Source organism: Panthera uncia, chromosome D1 (assembly GCF_023721935.1).
Source record: "Panthera uncia isolate 11264 chromosome D1, Puncia_PCG_1.0, whole genome shotgun sequence".
In the NCBI taxonomy this organism is placed as follows: domain Eukaryota; kingdom Metazoa; phylum Chordata; class Mammalia; order Carnivora; family Felidae; genus Panthera; species Panthera uncia.
In genome coordinates, this window is record NC_064808.1 from 15156633 (window position 1) to 15173861 (window position 17229).

The window sequence follows — 17229 nt, forward strand, 5'->3', positions numbered from 1 at the left end:
TCAGTTGGTTAAGCGTCCGCCTCTTGGTTTCAGCTCAGGTCATGATCTCACGGTTCATGGGCTTGAGCTCTGCACAGTCTGTGCTGTGCATCAGCACAGAGCCTACTTGGAATTCTCTCTCCCTCTCCCTTTGCCCCTCCCCTGCTCACACCTTCTCTTTTAAAATAAAATAAACATTAAAAAAAAAAAAAAAAAAGAAAAGCCCATCCCTTTCACAGATCCTCCCTTAGCAAATTTCCCCCTTCTGTAAGCATCTACAGCTTTTTATGTTGTTCTCATACTGCCTTGAATTTTAGTGGCTGACTAGCCTATATGTTTTATTTCTCTGACCAAAGCAGTTTGTACATTTCTTGGGAGTAAGGCCCTTATCTTATTCATAGAAACATAGAATTTAGAGATAAGCAAGACTTATTTTTAAGATTTTATTTTTAAGTAAGCTCTACACGCAACTTGAGGCTGGGACAAACAACTCTGAGATCAAGAGTTGTACTCTGCCCCGAGTGGTGTAGCCACCCCCCCCCCTTTTTTTTTTTTTAGGATTTTATTTTTAGAGCTAAACAAGACTTTTAGAAATCATATTAACCAAGCCTGTCGTTTCTATAAATAATAGAAGTATAAAGCTTTTGCAGAATGCTTACTGTTCAAAGGCCTTTCCTAGACATTCAATTAGCTATATTAAATCCTCACATTAAGCTTGTAAGGGAAACATTGTTATCTCGTTTTGAGGAAACTAAGCTACAAATAATTTACTGGGAAAAGTGGTTTACTTAGAACAGGTCCAAGACCAGAATCCAGTATCCTGGCTCCGTTCGCTGCTCCTTCCACTATATCCCAGAGCCTCTGTTTTCCCTCACGCACTTAGCTGCACAATCAATATTTGCTGAATGAGAGGACTTTTTAAAAAATTGCAGGTGTTGACAGTCGCTTGAATAGCCAAAATTAAATAAAGCAAACATGCTGATGGCCGGGGATGCACAGTTCTCCACACATCTATCGCCTTTCTTTCGAGTGTGGGTGTGTGGGGTGGGGGTGGGGGGGTCGCCGGTAGCTTTTGCTCTGGCGACCTTCTTTCTCCCCACCCGACCAGGCAACGCCGGTTCCGAAAGAAACACGGCCGCGCGCGGCCCCTTTAAAGCTGCGGGCGGCGCGTGCACACAGTCCTTTCAAATGGACCAATAAACGCGCGATGGGCGGTCCGCCGAGGACCAATAAACAACGAGGACACTGCGGGGTGTGCGGCGGCCCAAGCGGTTTCAAACGGCTTAGAGCAGGCCCCTCGGTTCTGACCCGGCGGAGGTGAGTGGCCGGTGGGCCCGACCCACCCGCGTAGGCCCTCGGGTCCGGGCGTCGCGCGCGCCGAGGGATCTTGAACCCCGAGCGGGGGACCTCCGTGGACGCGCCCCTCCCTCGCCGCACGAACCCGGCGGTCTGAGACGGCGAAGCGGGGCGGAGGCCGGGGGACCTGCGGCTGGCAAGGCGGGGGGCGTGGGCGCTCGCGTGGGGCCGAGGCCGGGATCCGGGTGACCCGAGCGCGCCGTGGCGGAGTGCGGGCGGCAGCGTCCGGGAAATTGGGGCGGCTCAGGGCCGCGCCTGGCGGCCGAGGGTGTTCCGGGACTGGGGCGGGGGCCCTGCGAGCCGGCCCTGCTACAGTGCCCCTCGCGTAATTGTCAAATGAATGAATGAGTGAATAAGAGTCTGGGAGGGTTGTCGTGGTTGTGACGGGCTCCGTCGTCTGGAGCGTGACAAGGACTGCGGTACCGGGGCCTGCCCGCGCACCTGTGTCCCTGCTGGCTTGCTGCGGTTTTAACAATTCCGATCATACCGCTCCGCCCTCACGCCTGGCTTTCTCTCTCAAAAGGTGTCAGTAGAGTTCAGGTATCTTTCTAGCTCTGAAGGTTTGGCGGACCTATACAATAGCCAACCAGTGTAGGTTAGCTTAAGCAGGCCCTGCTACTTTACGGTGGGGGCTCGGTAAACTAGATTCTTACTTTTTAGCCCTTACCACTCTTAAGCTGCTGAGAGATCTACCCTGCAGTGGTGGTAACTGTCAGGCAGGATTTAAATGCATCCTGTTTTGTTTCTCGGATAGAAAACGATGAAAGCGATGTTGCCAGAGTGGCTACTGTGTGTTAGAAAATATATTCGTGTTGATGGATCCTAACAATGAGTTTTTCATTCAGCATCAATAGAGGGTAAAGTGGTTTTTGCAGAACTTGCCCCAAATTTATGCTTGGCTCTAATTCTCACGGGGAACTAAGGCATCAAATCTTGGCCCAGAAATGCTGCCTGTCTTATTTTATGCATAATTATAGTAATTGAAAACTCATTTTTAGAGAGGTGAACTCCTTCTTTCTCCATTTTCATCACCCTGAAAAGTCCTTCTTTGACCTAAAGAGCCAATATATTAAGCTAACAATCCTTTGCAACTTTTAAGAAGTCTAAAAGATTTGAACTTTTCTTTGGTGACTGAACAAACCATAATGTTTTTATAAAATTTAATGATACAGAGAAAGGTGAAATCATTTTGTTTTGCCAGCATAAATGAAACTTGGTCAACTCGTGAGAAAATTTTTTTACACAAGTTTTTAAAGTCTGTTCTATGGAATAATGGCAAGCAAAGTATTCCATAACAATTAATATACCTTATACTTTATTATTACTTTTAACATTTTGATCAAGTTTGAATTATGAACAGTAGTATAGCCTTCGATTGACAGCTTAATGTTAGCAGCAGAGCTTTTTAATTGCAATAAATTTGGGTCCGTTAATATTATGAAGCTGTTCTAGACTTTGGGGAGGCAATTAGAAATAATAAAACATCTTTAACAAGGCCTTAGGATATTGTTAATCTTGATGTGGAATGAAAACTTTCCTTTATTTTGAAGTAAAGCCAGGCTCTCGTATGCTCCTTTGACTTAATGGAGTCTCATTGATTGATTCAACACATATTGAGATAGATGCCTACTGTGTGTTAAACACTGTTCTGGATTCTGGGGATACACTAGTGAACCAGAAAAAGACAAAGCTCCTGACCTAAGGGAGTTTGACAGTTTTATCTCTGAAACAATTTGCTGTAGCAAATTGTATTTTCTGTAATCCCTCTGGCCCAACTCTGAACATTGAGCAAAATAAATACTCAAATACTTTTATTAGCAGTAGCTAACGTTTATTGAATAGTCACTGGGTGCCACATTTTGTCTTTTTTAACCCTCGCAGCTTTTTATAAATGAGGAAACTGAGTCTTAGAAAAGCTATGCAACTTGTTCAAGATCATACAGCTGATAGAATCTGAGTTTGAACCCAAGTCATTCTGTCCCCAGAGCCTTTGCTTTTAAGCAACCTATGGTTGTGCTTTAGGAAGTAATGAGATCTGTTAGGGAGAATTCAGGAGCAATTTCTGGGTAGAATACCCACCTCCTTTTTTTAACTACTTCTAGCAGAGCCATGATTAAATATGAGTGATAAGCATGGTAGTTTTTAGAGGGGAGATGGGGAAGTCCAAAAGACAGTATTTACTGGACAGCTGTGACTTTGGGGGAGACTCTGGGAGAGCATAAAATTGAGATCTTGAGCTAATTATCATTGATAGTTTCCTGGTGGTTAGTGTTGGAATGGTTCGAGATGCCTAAATGAGTTTTGTATTTTTACCTCTGGAGTTCAGAATCTGTTCGCTCATTCCTATCAGGGCAGTTGCCCTGTTTACTTGAGATGTCTCAGACACATTAAGCTTATTCTTTTTGGCTTTTGCATTTGCTGTCCTCTTTGTATACTGGCTGCACTGATGTCTCAACTCAAATGTCATCTCCTTAAAGAGGCATTTTCTAAGCTCCAATTAGAGTAGCTGTCTTGGTCATTTTTGCCTCACTTTCATTTTTTATTCACCTCATAGCATTTATTGCTGGCTGATGGGTCATTTATTGTTTGTTTGTGTGTTGTCTGACTTCCTCACAGAAATGAAAGCAGAGCACAGATTTTTTTTCTTCTTCTATTTTTGAGGTTACCACAATGCCTCGAACAATACTTGGAACAAAAAAGGTAGTCAAAAAATACTTGTTGAACAAAATTGGCCAAAACTGTCATAGTCTTCTCTATGTGATAAAGTGATAAAGACAGTATATAACTAAAGCTGGCTGTGTTACTGTGTCTTTGGATGTGAGCAGTATTTCAGCAGACTAATTTGGAAAGTCTTCAACTAAGAAAACTGGAAAAATGATAGTTTTATGTTTGTGCCAACTGGGGGGAAAGGAAGGTTTGACTTCTCCACTCCTGCCTTTGTTGTTCTTATTACTATTATTATTTAAGTTTTATTTATTTATTTTTTAAGTAGGCTCCACATCCAACGTGAGGATTAAACTCATGGCCCTGAGATCAAGAGTCACATGCTCTACTGACTGACGGCCCCCCCCCCCTTGTTATTTATTTATTTTTAATTTAAATTTTTTTTCTGTGAAAGTTTTTAGGGGTATTGGTCAAGTATATTTTAGGATGTCCCTCTACTGGAATTTATCTGATGTTTTTGTTATGATTAGATTGGGGTTATAGGTGTGATCACAGAGAGGAAGTGCCATTTTCATCATATTAAGGGTTCATACTATCAACGTGATTTATAACTGGTGGTATTGACCTTGATCGCCTGGCTGAGGTAATATTTGTCAGGTTACTTTTCTCCCCATTCTGTACTGTCCTCTTTGGAAGAAAGTAACTGTGCTGCCTACATTTAAGGAATAAAGAGTTATGCTCCCTGTTCTTTGGGGTAGAGTACCTACATAATTTATTTGGAAGTCTTCTGCATGGGAAATTTGCCTCTCTTTCCTCATTTATTAATTTAGGCAAGTATTTACTTCTGTCATTGTGGAATGAAGGATCTCTATCTTATACTTTGAGTTATATTCCAATACTACTTTATTGCTCACGTTATTCCAGCTTTGTCCATTGGGAGCTTATTCAGTTGGCTCCTGTACTGTGCCCCTTTAACATACCGACATCAGTGTGTGTATATATATTTTTATGTAATTATTTTTTAACACTCACTCACTTTCTGGCACTACAAGATGCTCTAGGCTCATCTTGCATATTTCTTGTCACAGTGCTAAAATCAGCTATTTCTCCATGGAGTTCTAGTTCTTTTATTGAAGAATGGTCTGAGAAACCAAGATGTGGACACTAAGTATTATCATTGCTGCCAGGGTTTTGTTTCTTGTAGGCCCTCTCAGCTAACAGAGCAAAGAGTTAGTTTTATGCTAACTCTTGTATATAAACATGTCAGTAAAATATTTCTGTGTGTAATCATCTGTAACTATATTAAGTTAAACATGAGTTCTTACTGATATCTCCAGTTCGAATCCATTATCACATAGACCATTCTAGCCTTCTCTGTTTGCTGTTCTGTGAATTTCCACATCAACAGTAGAAACCTTGCTTCCACCATCCATTTACTTAATTGGTCAATTCCAATAAACGTGTATAGCAGTATCAGAATTGTTCACCCACACTCACGGGAAACAACTTTATCAACTACAGTACATATGTATAGTTCCTTTTGCATTCAGTCTTAAAGATTCCATTAATTTCCGAGGTTGCCTAGGTCAGCACCTTCTCCCTATCCCCTTCAGTGAGGTTGTTTTAACACGTTTGTAATACAGTCAGATTCTCTTGTCACAGACTGCATTCTTCTCTGATTCCCCGATGTCTTAAATGACTTTTTGTTTTTAAGTTTTACTTGCTTATTTTGAGAGAGACGGGGTGTGGGGAGAGAATCCCAAGCAGGCTCTGCACTGTCAGTGCAGAGCCTGATGTGGGGTTCAAATTTCACCAGCCAAACCGTGAGATCATGACCTGGCCTGAGTCAAGAGTTGGATGTTTAACTGACTAAGCCACGCAGGCGCCCCTAAATGACTTTTTAAAATTAGCATACATTAAAGTTCACTCTTAATGTTGTAAAGTTCTTTAGGTTTTGACAAATGCATAATGTTACTTATCCATCATTGTAAGAATAGTTTCACTGCCCTAAAAAAATCCCCTGTACTTTACCTGTTCATTTTTCCTCATTCTCCCATCCCTGGGCAACTGCTGATCTTTTACTGTCTCCATAGTTTTGCTTTCTTCCAGAATGTTATATAATTGGGATCATACAATATGTACCCTTTTCAGACTGGCTTCTTTCACTTAGCAGTATCGATTTAAGGTTCTTCCATGTCTTTCTGTGGCTTGATAGCTCACAACCATTGTGTGGTTGTGTCACAGTTTGTTTATCCATTCACCTGTTGAAGGATATCTTGGTCATTTCTAGTTTTTGACAATTATGGACAAAGCTGCTGTACATTTGTGTGCAGATTTTGTGTAGATACACATTTTCAATTCAACTGAGTAAATACGTAGAGGTGCGATTGTAGGATCATAGGGTAATCAGTGTTTACCTTGTTAAGAACTACCAAACTGTCTTCCAAAGTGGATGTATCACTTTTGCATTTTCACCAGCAGTGAATGAGAATTTTTGTTCTACATCTTTGTCAGCATTTAGTGTTATCAGATATGTGTTTGTTTGTTTGTTTGTTTTTTGCCATTCTAATAGGTGTGTAGTGCTCTCACTTTTAGAAAATTGTGTTTTTTCATGACATTGACTTTTTTAATAATTTTTTTTAATGTTTATTTATTTTTGAGACAGAGTGCAATCAGGAGAGGGGCAGAGAGAGAGGGATACAGATACAGAATCTGAAGCAGGCTCCAAGGCTCTGAGCTGTCAGCACAGAGCCTGAGGTGGGGCTCCAACCCATCAGCTGTGAGATTATGACCTGAGCCAAAGTCAGACGCTTAACTGACTGAGCCACCCAGATGCCCCATGATACTGACTTTTTTGAAGAGAAAATTATAGAGTCTTTTAGAGGAATTAACTTAAATAAACTTTTTGTTTTGTAATAATTTTAGATGCTCAGAAAAGTTACAAAGATGATACATAGAATTCCTATATACCTCTCACTCAGTTCCCTATTGTTAATGTCTCACATGGCACATTTGTTAAAACTAAGAAACCAACAACTGATACATTACTTTTTGCTAAACTCCAGATTTTGTTTGAATTTCTACAGTTTTTCCATTTGTATCTCCTTTCTGCCTCTGGTACAGTCCAGGGTAGCCCATTGCATGTAGTTTTTGTCTCTCAGTCTTTTCTTGTCTTCATGACTTTGACAGTTTTGGGGAATACTGGCCAGTTATTTTGTGTAATGTCCCTCCTTTTGAGCTTGTCTGATATTGTTCTCATTATTAGACAAGAGTTGTATGTTTTTGGAAAGAATGCCACAGAATACCATCATTTCATATCGGGATATGTGACATCCATATGATAATCACTAATGATGACTGATCATTTGGTTAAGGTAGTGTTTGCCATGTTAATATGTGAGGTTACTGTTTTTCCCTTTCTTTTTTTTTTTTTTTTTTTGAATATATTTTCTCTTATTTTTTTAAGTTTATTTTTTTTCCCTAAGTTTATTTACTTATTTTGAGAGAAAGAACCAGTGGAGGAGGGGCAGAGAGAGAGAGAGAGAGACCGAGGATCCAAAGCAGGCTCCATGCTGACAGCAGACAGCCTGATGTGGGGCTCGAACTCATGAACTGTGAGATCATGACCTGAGCCAAAGTCAGACACTCAAACACGACTGAGCTACCCAGATGCCCCAACTATTTTTCCTTTTCTATACTGAATTCTTTGGAAGTAGACCACTAAGTCTAGCCCACCCTCAAAGTGGGTGGAGGACTTAAGTTACACTTCCTGGAGGGAAGAATATCTACATTTATTATTTGGAATATTGAAAGGAAGATTTGTCTCTTCTCCCCCATTTATTTCTTTATTCACCCATTTGTCAGTATCAGTGTATCTGTTTTGTACTTTAGTTATAATCTAATTCTGTATTTTTTAGTTTTTTGCTCAGTTTTCCAGCTTTGGCCATTGGGAAGTCTTTCAGGTTGGCTCCTGTGTCCCTTTGATATGCCTCCATCCTTTTTTTCATTTTGAGCATTTCCTTACTTTCTAGTACTACAAAATGCCCCAGATTCATCTTATATTTTCCTTGCTCCAGACCCAGAATCAGCCATTTCTCCAAGGAGCTTTGGTTCCTGTCATTGGACAGTGATTTATAGAAACCAACATCTGGGTACTCCATGTGCTCATTGCTGGGGTGTCATTATTCCTAGACCCTTTCAATGGACAGAGCTAGGTAATATATGTATGTTTGCTAACTTATGTATATGTACACACATATAATTGTTTCTGTATCTTTCTATCTGTATTTATATTAGGCTAAGCATGAATACCTACAGTTCTCACCAACTTTTAGAGGAAACCTATGTCCCAAACAAATGTCCTCTTTATAATTGGCTTTTTACTGAGATCTAACTTTTCCCCCCTGGTTAACACTTTTTAAGTGCTACAGAAATCATTATTTTTCATGACCTGGCAATAGCAGTTGTTTGACCTGGGATATGATCTTTGTTTGGAAATGCATTCAAAGCATAAATTCTGACTTAGTTAGAATGGTCATATGTTTTTGGCATCGATATGGTGTCAGATAAACCATGGTGACCTCCTGTCTCTTGACCTTGTCTCTTCAAGCATGATTTTCGTTATTTTATTAAGAAATAAGAGCCCTACTTCTTTGATCTTTTAGTTATATTTCTTACGGATTTGTTATTAAATAAAAGTGATTTTTAGATCCTTTCTATAAAGATGAGGAAAAAAAATGGGGCACCTGGGTGGATCAGACTTTGGCTCGAGTCATGATCCTGTGGTTCATGGGTCAAGCCCTGTGTCACGCTCTGTGCTGACAGTTCAGAGCCTGGAGCCTACTTCAGATCTGTGTCTCCCTCTCTCTCTGTCCCTCCCCTGCTCATGCTTTGTCTCTCTCTCTCTCAAAAATAAATAAACATTAAAAAAATTTATAAAAATATGAGAAAAAATGAATAGTTTCAAGTATTGAAATTTATTTGTTTAATGTGGATGACTTCTTTTTTTCATTTTTCAGTCATAAGACTTAAAGTAGCATTTTATTTATCTGGAAGTCAACTACCAGGAAATAAACCACAAAAGTCTTTTCAGCAGCCTAAGTAGGTATCTCAAATTTTATTGACTTCCCTCAGGTAGATCCTGCTCCCTCTTATGCAGTTTCAGCCTACTTGGTTCTTTAAATCAAGAGCTAAAATTAAAAAGGCAGCACTGCTACAAGCTAACTAGAAGTGTTAGCTTGATTAAAAGAGTTGAGGAAGGAAAGCTACAAAATGTAAAAATTCAAAAAAGACATTGGAACCATTTAGATTTGGTGTAAGAGTCCTTCATATCTCTGTGGCAGTAGTGGATTCTCCTGAAAAGTTTAAATGATTGTTAGTATACTTTAAAAAGACTGGGAAGCTTAGATGTTTTCTCCGATTTATATGAAAAAAAGTTACACAAAGTAGTTGTTTCAGGGATAGACCTTTCCTTTCTGGCCACCTTGGCTGTCTAGAACACTCACTCCCTAATCAATTTTGTTGTTTTACGTTTTATTTTTCGTATTTTTTTCCCAATTTTTTTTTAAAAATGCAATTTTTTATTTTTTTTTTTTTTTTTTTTTGAGTTTATTTTTGCAGAGAGAGAGCGAGCATGAGGAGGGGAGGGGCAGAGAGAGAGGCAGATGCAGAATCTGAAGCAGGCTCCATCCAGGCTCTGAGCTGTCAGCACAGAGCCCGATGCGGGGCTCGAACTCATGGACAACGAGATCATGACCGAGCCGAAGTCGGATGCTCAACCGACTGAGCCACCCAGGCACCCCTCCACAGTGTTTTTTAAAAATCATTTTGTGTCCTTATCTACTTGCAGTATGAAGTCTCTCATTTATAGATTTTAAGAATTTTTTTTCGGGGTGGCTGGGTGGCTCAGTCGGTTAAGCATCTGACTTGGGCTCAGGTCATGATTTCATGGTTCATGGGTTTGAACCCCGTGGTGGGCTCTGTGCTGACAGCTCAGGGCCTGGAGCCTGCTTTGGATTCTTTGTCTTCCCCTCTTCCCTGCTGCCCTCCTCCACCCAACTCACACTCTGTTTCTCTCTCTCTCTCAAAAATAAACATTTTTTAAAAAGTTAAGAAAATTTTTTCAGTACTGTAATAGCACCCTTCTTTTTATTTTATTTTATTTTATTTTTTTTGAGAGAGAGACAGAGAGTGAGCAGGGGAGGGGCAGAGAGAGGAAGAGAAGGAATCCCAAACAGTCTCTGATAGCCAAGAGCCTGACACGGGGCTCCAACGGTGAGATCTTGACTTGAGCCGAAATCAAGAGTCTGATGCTTAACTGACTGAGCCACACAGGCGGCCCCCACACTTTTTTTTTTTTTCTTAAGGTCTCATGAAAACCTCTTAGTCTAGAACTAGCATGAGTGCTTCATTTAGTAGTAAAGACTAAATCTCCTATCAGAAATCTCTGTGCAGTAAATAAAATCATTTTTTACATTTTAGAGGACTGCCTGCTTATTTTGAGCAATGTTTAATATGGGAAATCTGTCCAAGCAAAATATGGACAGTCCCTTTGAGTATTATAAAATGGCATTTACTTTTTAATTAATGGTAAATCTGTTTTCTATAGGATAAAAAGGAATAGATTACTTGCATACTGAAAGAAGCAGTTTGTTTTAAAACAGAGACTTAATGTTTCTTGGTCCTAAGAGTTCTTTGCTAACTTAGGTCCTTCTTGGACCAGAAGACTGAAATATGGGGTTAAGTCTGAACAGAAACTAAAATCTCTGAATGACTGGGATACACTTACAACAACACAATAATGGTAGCTACCATTCCTTTCTCTCTTTCTTTCTCTTTCTTTCTTTCTTTCTTTCTTTCTTTCTTTCTTTCTTTCTTAATGTTTATTTATTTTTGAGAGACAGAGACAGAGCACTAGCTGGAGAGGGCAGAGAGAAAGGGAGACACAGAATCCAAAGCAGGCTCCAGGCTCTGAGCTGTCAGCACAGAGCCCAATGTGGGGCTCGAACCCATGGACCGTGAGATAATGACCTGAGCTGAAGTCAGACACTCAACTGGCTGAGCCACCTAAGTGCCCCTAATGTTTGTTTATTTTTGAGAGAGAAAGAGAGAGAGGGACAGAGTGTGCACAGGAGAGGGGCAGAGAGGGAGACGCAGAATCTGAAGCAGGCTCCAGGCTCTGAACTGTCAGCATAAAGCCCTACATGGGACTTGAACCCACGAACCATGAGATCATGACCTGAGCCGAAGTCGAACGCTCAACTGACTGAGCCACCCAGGCGCCCCTGGTAGCTACCATTTCTTGAGTGTTTAGTATTTGCTAGGCATTTTGTTAATAGTCTTCCTTGCATAAGTCACTGGGTTTGTATAATATGGCCCTTTTTAGCCCATTTGGTCATTTGAGTTACATTTCTGTTCTTTTGTTCATCTCTTTTGGGTTTTCACACGCATGCCTGTAACATTCTCTATTATCCCTGTGTATTATGGCTTTGCCTGGCTAACTCCTATTAATTTCCTTTAGTTCTCAGCCTTAATGACAGGCATACCTCAGAGATACTGCAGGTTCAGTTCCAGACCACTGCAATAAAGTGAATATCACAATAAAGTAAGTCATGAAGTTTTTGGTTTCCCAGCACATATAAAAGTTATGTTTATACCGCACTATAGTCTGTCAAGTGTGCAATGTTAATATCTAAAAAAACAATGTGCATACCTTAATTCAAATATGTTGCTAAACAATGCTAACCAGCACCTGAGCTTTTGGCAGTCTGTAATCTTTTCACTGGTAGAGGGTCTTACCTCAATGTTGATAGCTGATGACTGATCAGGGTGCTGGCTGCTGAAGGCTGGAGTGGCTTTGGCAGTTTCTTAAAGTAAGACAACAATGAAGTTTTCTGCATTGATTGACTTTTCCTTCATAAACAATTTCTCTGTAGCATGTGATGCTTATTGATAACATTTACCCGCAGTAGAACTTCTTTCAAAATTGGGAGTCATCCTCTCAAACCCTGCTGCTGCTTTATCAATTAAGTTTATGTGATATTTCAAATTCTTTGTTGTCATTTCAACACTTTCACAACATCTTCAACAGGGGTAGATTCTATCTCAAGAAACCACTTTCTTTGCTCACTCATAAGCAATTCCTCATCCATTAAAGTTTTATCATGAGATTGCAGCAATTCAGTCACATCTTCAGGCTCCACTTCTGATTCTATTTCTCTTGTTCTTTCTACCACATCTGCAGTTACTTCCTCCACTGAAGTCTTGAACCCCTCAGAGTCCTCCATGAGAGTTGGAATCAACTTCTTCCAAACTCTTGTTAATGTTGGTATTTTGACCTCTTCCAATGAATAATGAATGTTCTTTTTTTTTTTTTCCCCGAAGTTTATTTATTTTGAGAGAGAAAGGGAGACAGAGAATCCCAAGCAGGCTCTGAACTGTCAGTGCAGAACCCAATACAGGGTTTGATCTCACAGACTGTGAGATCGTGACTTGAGCGGAGATCAAGAGTCAGACGGTTAACCAACTGAGCCACCCAAACACCCCGAATCACGAATGTTCTTAATGGCATCTAGAATGGTGAATCCTTACCAGAAGGTTTTCATTTTCAATTTACTTTGCCTAGGTCCATCAGAGGAATCTTATGGCAGCTACAGCCTTATGAAATGTATTTGATAAATAACAAGATTTCAAAGTCCAAGATACTGCTTGATCCATGGACTGCAGAATGGATATTGTGTTAGCAGGCATGAAAACATTAATCTTGTATCTCTCCATCAGAACTCTTGACTGACTAGGTGCATTGCCAATGAGCAGTAGTATTTCGAAAGGAATCTTTTTTTCTGAGTAGTAGGTCTCAACAGTGGGCTTAAAATGTTTGGTAAACCATGTTGTAAACAGATGTTGTCATCTAGGCTTTGTTTTTCAATTTGTAAAGCACAGGCAGAATAGATTTAGTATAGTTCTTGAGGGGCCTAGCATTTTCAGAATGGTAAATGAACATTGGCTTTAACTTAAAGTCACCAGCTACATTGACCCCTAACAGGAGTCAGCCTGTCATTTGAAGTTTTGGAGCCAGGCATTGACTTCTCCTCTCTAGCTATGTAAGTCCTAGATGACGTCTTCTTTCAATAGAAGGCTGTTTCATCCACACTGAAAATCTGTTGTTTAGTGTAGCTACCTTCATTAGTAGCTAGAACTTGTGGATAACTCTCTGCAGTTTCTCTGTCAGCACTTGCTGCTTTACTTTGTCCTTTGGTGTTATGGAGATGACTCTCCTTAAACCTCATGAACCAACCTCTGCTAGCTTTAGATTTCTACAGCTTTACCTCTCTCAGCCTTCATAGAATTGAAGAGAGTCAGGACTTGCTCTTGATTAGGCTTTGGCTTAAGAGAATGTTGTAGCTGGTTTGATCTTCTATCCAGACAACTAAAACTTTCTCCGTATCAGCAGTAAGGCTGTTCTGCTTTCTCATCATATGTGTATTCACTAGAGTAGCACTTCTAATGTTTTTTCAAGAATTTTCTCTTTGCATTCACAATTTGGCTAACTGGCGTAAGAGGTCTAGCTTTTGGCTTATCTTGGCTTTGGATGTGCCTTCCACACTAAGCTTAATCATTTCTAGCTTTTGATTTAAAGTGAGAAACATGCGGAGCCCCTGACTGGTTCAGTCGGTAGAACATGTGACACAGGGTTCAAGTCACATGTTGGGTGTAGAGTTTACTTAAAAAAAAAAAATGGATGGATGGATGGATGGATGGATAAATGTATTAAAGTGAGAAACATGCAAGTCTTCCTTTCACTTAAATACTTAGAAGTCATTGTAGGGTTATTAATTGGCCTAATTCCAGTATTGTTGTGTCTCAGAGAATAGGGAGGCCTGAGGAGAGAGTGAGAATATGGAGGTTCTAAGAGAGGCCAGTTGGTGGAGCAGTCAGAACACAACAACATTGGGGTGCTTGGGTGGCTCAGTAGGTTAAGCATCCAACTCTTTTTTTTTTTAATTTTTTTTAATGTTTGTTTATTTTTGAGAGAGAGAGCGCAACTGGGAGAGGGGCAGAGAGAGAGGGAAACACAGAATCTGAATCAGGCTTCAGGCTCCCAGCTGTCAGCACAGACCCCAACGTGGGGCTCGAACCCACAGACTGTGAGATCATGACCTGAGTCGAAGTCAGAATGACCTGAGTCAAAGTCAGACACTCAACCAACTGAGCCACCTAGGCGTCCCAAGCACCCAACTCTTGATTTTGGCTCAGGTCATGATTTCACAGTTGTGAGACCGAGTTCTGCGTTGGGCTCTGCACTGGAAATGGAGCCTGCTCTAGATACTCTCTCTGCCTTTCCCCTACTCGCTCTTTCTCTCTCTCTCTCTCTCTCTCTCTCTCAAAAAATAAAGAAGAAAGAAAGAAAGAAAGAAAGAAAGAAAGAAAGAAAGAAAGAACAACATTTATCAATTAAGATTGCTGTCTTGTATGGGTGTGGTTCGTGGTGCCCCAAAACAATTACAATAGTAACATCAAAAATCACTGATCCAGGGGCGCCTGGGTGGCTCAGTCGGCTAAGCGTCCGACTTCAGCTCAGGTCACGATCTCGCAGTTCGTGGGTTCGAGCCCCGCGTCGGGCTCTGTGCTGACAGCTCAGAGCCTGGAGCCTGTTTCAAATTCTGTGTCTCCCTCTCTCTCTGACCCTCCCCCATTCATGCTCTATCTCTCTGTCTCAAAAATAAATAAATGTTAAAAAATAAATAAATAAAAATCACTGATCAAAAAAAAAACCAAAAAACAAAAAACCAGATTACTGATCACAGATCACTGTAACAAATATAATAATAAAAATGGAAAAGTTTGAAGCATTGTGAGAATGACCAAAATGTGACATAGACATGGGGTGATGTAAATGCTATTGGAAAAATGATGCTGATAGATTTGCTTGATGCGGAGTTGCCACAAACCTTCAATTTGTAAAAACCACAGTATCTGGAAAGTGCAGTAAGGTGAGGTATGCCTGTATCACTTTTTCAGGGAGACCCTCCCTGACCCCTCGGTGTAGATTAGGTGCCTCTGTTACACCCTCATAGTAGCTGGCCCCTGGGCTACTGTATTGTACTACCTGTATTCAGCACATTAGCTGAGTGCCTAACAGTAACCTCACCTGATCTGCCAAGCACGTGTACTTGTGGAGCAGGGGAATAATGTGGATATTAAGGGAGGATTCTTAACATGTATAAGGCCAAATTTCATTTAATTTTTACAACATTTAGTTGGATTACCTTAGGCAAATTTGCTTAATCTCTTTGCCTCAGTTTCTTTGTCTGTAAAATGGAGATAATAGTATCAGGTTCAGAGTTCTAGCAATTTAAATGAGTCAGTAATTTAAATGCTTAGAATAGTGCCTGGCCCATGGTGAATGCTCCAGAAGTGTGTATTAAATAAGGAACCACACGAAGGTGGTACTGTTAGGACAGATGATGAAACTGAGACTCAGCTAATGTGTGACAAAGCAAGTTTTAGAATTCAGATCTAACTTCAGAGCCCAACATGACAGGTTTAGAGACTGGAGCTCTGTACAATTAGATTTATTGCAAACAACTGTTCTTCTGCCCTGGCTTTGCCAAAGTGAAAGATTCTAAAATTAAAATTACCCTCTTTTAATGGATTTTATAATAAAAAAAAAAATGGGTAACCAAGAAAACAGTGGCAAAACTCATAAAATTTCAAAATTTATCGCTGAGTGATTTCTCACTTTGAAAAAGTTTACTTCAGAATTCCATTAAATATATTGTTTTCCTGACATTTGAAATACACATTCAACATACAAAATTCTATTTATAAATAATTCAAGGAACACATTTATTATATATTTAAGACTTCTATGGTTTGATGAAATGATGCCATTTTAGGAGTTATGTTAGAGTGCCAAGCACTCTGCTAGATGTAGGGTAATAAACAAAATTTGGTTGCTTCTTTCAAAGGAGATATGATGCCCAAAAAATGTTAAGGGGGAGAAGTGAGGCTTAGCTTATGGGATGAGTAGAGATAGAACCAGCTTCAAGGTTCCATGCGGGAATTTTAAAGTTTTAGAGCTTTTAAAAACATTGAAGCTTGTTTTTGTTTTAAAAAGAAATGGCTAGGTATGAAAGTGAAAAGTAAAAGTTCTTCAGCCAGCCCCTTAGATGTGCTGCTTAGAAGTAGCCATCGTTTTAACAGTTTTCTGTGGATCCTTCCAAAAAATGTGTATGTGATTTCAAACATGTACAATGTTGCATTTGTTTTGTATGGCTGCTGTAACAGATTACCACAAATGTGGTGGCTTAAAACAACAAAAATTTTTTCTCTCACTGTTCTGGAGCCCAGAAGTCCAACACAATTTAGGATGAGTCTTCTGGGGGCTACAACTAAGGCAGGGCCATGTTCCTCCAGAGGCTCTCTGGGAGAATCCCTTCCTTGCTCTTGGGTTGGCTGTTGGTATTCCCTAATTCGTGTCATACCACTTCAGCCTTTTCTAATCTTGCTCTTCTCTGCCTTTATGTGGCCTTCTCCTACGTGTGTGTCAAATTTCCCTACTTCCCTGTTACAAGGATGTATGTGATTGCATTTAGGGCCCATTCAGATAATTCAGGATAACCTCCCTATCTCATGATCCTTAATTTCATCACAGCTGCAAAGACACTGTTACCAAATGAAGTGACATTTACAAATTCTAGGGATTAAAATCTAGTATTTTGGAGGGTCGTTATCAGCCTACTACCAATGTGTACAGCCCTCTATATGGTTTTACTAAATGCAAAAATGACTTCATATACAGCCTTCCAATTTTCTTTTAAAAATTTAATATATTTCTTCCACATGAATATTTATTTAGTCTTCATCTTTTTTTTAATAGTTGCAGAGCATTTTGTTGAATGCATGAGTGTCTCACTTTTTAAAATTTATAAAAACATGCAACACACAAAAACTACCATTTTTAATTAAGTACATTTTATTTTATTTTATTTTATTTTATTTTAGTAGGCTCTATGCCCAGCACAGAGCCCTGAATACAGAGTCCAACAAAGGGCTCGACCTCACGATCCTGAGATCATGAGCTGAGATCAAGAGTCGTCTGATGCTTAACCAACTGAGCCACCCAGGCACTCCATAATTAAGTACACTTTTAAAATTTTTTTAAATTTATTTTGAGAGAGAGACAGAGCAGGGGAGGAGGAGGAGGAGAAGGAGGAGGAGGAGGAGGAG

The 17229-nt window shown here is 40.1% G+C and overlaps 1 protein-coding gene across 1 annotated transcript in view; it reads left to right on the plus strand.

Moving 5' to 3' along the window:
• The first annotated feature begins 1198 nt into the window (after positions 1–1198).
• Positions 1199–17229, plus strand: part of CKAP5 (cytoskeleton associated protein 5) — a 112446-nt gene continuing 96415 nt past the window's right edge. Inside the window, exon 1 of the mRNA XM_049617273.1 lies at positions 1199–1296. The gene's annotated coding sequence lies outside the window, so the exon portion shown is untranslated. The remainder of the gene's footprint in view (positions 1297–17229) is intronic.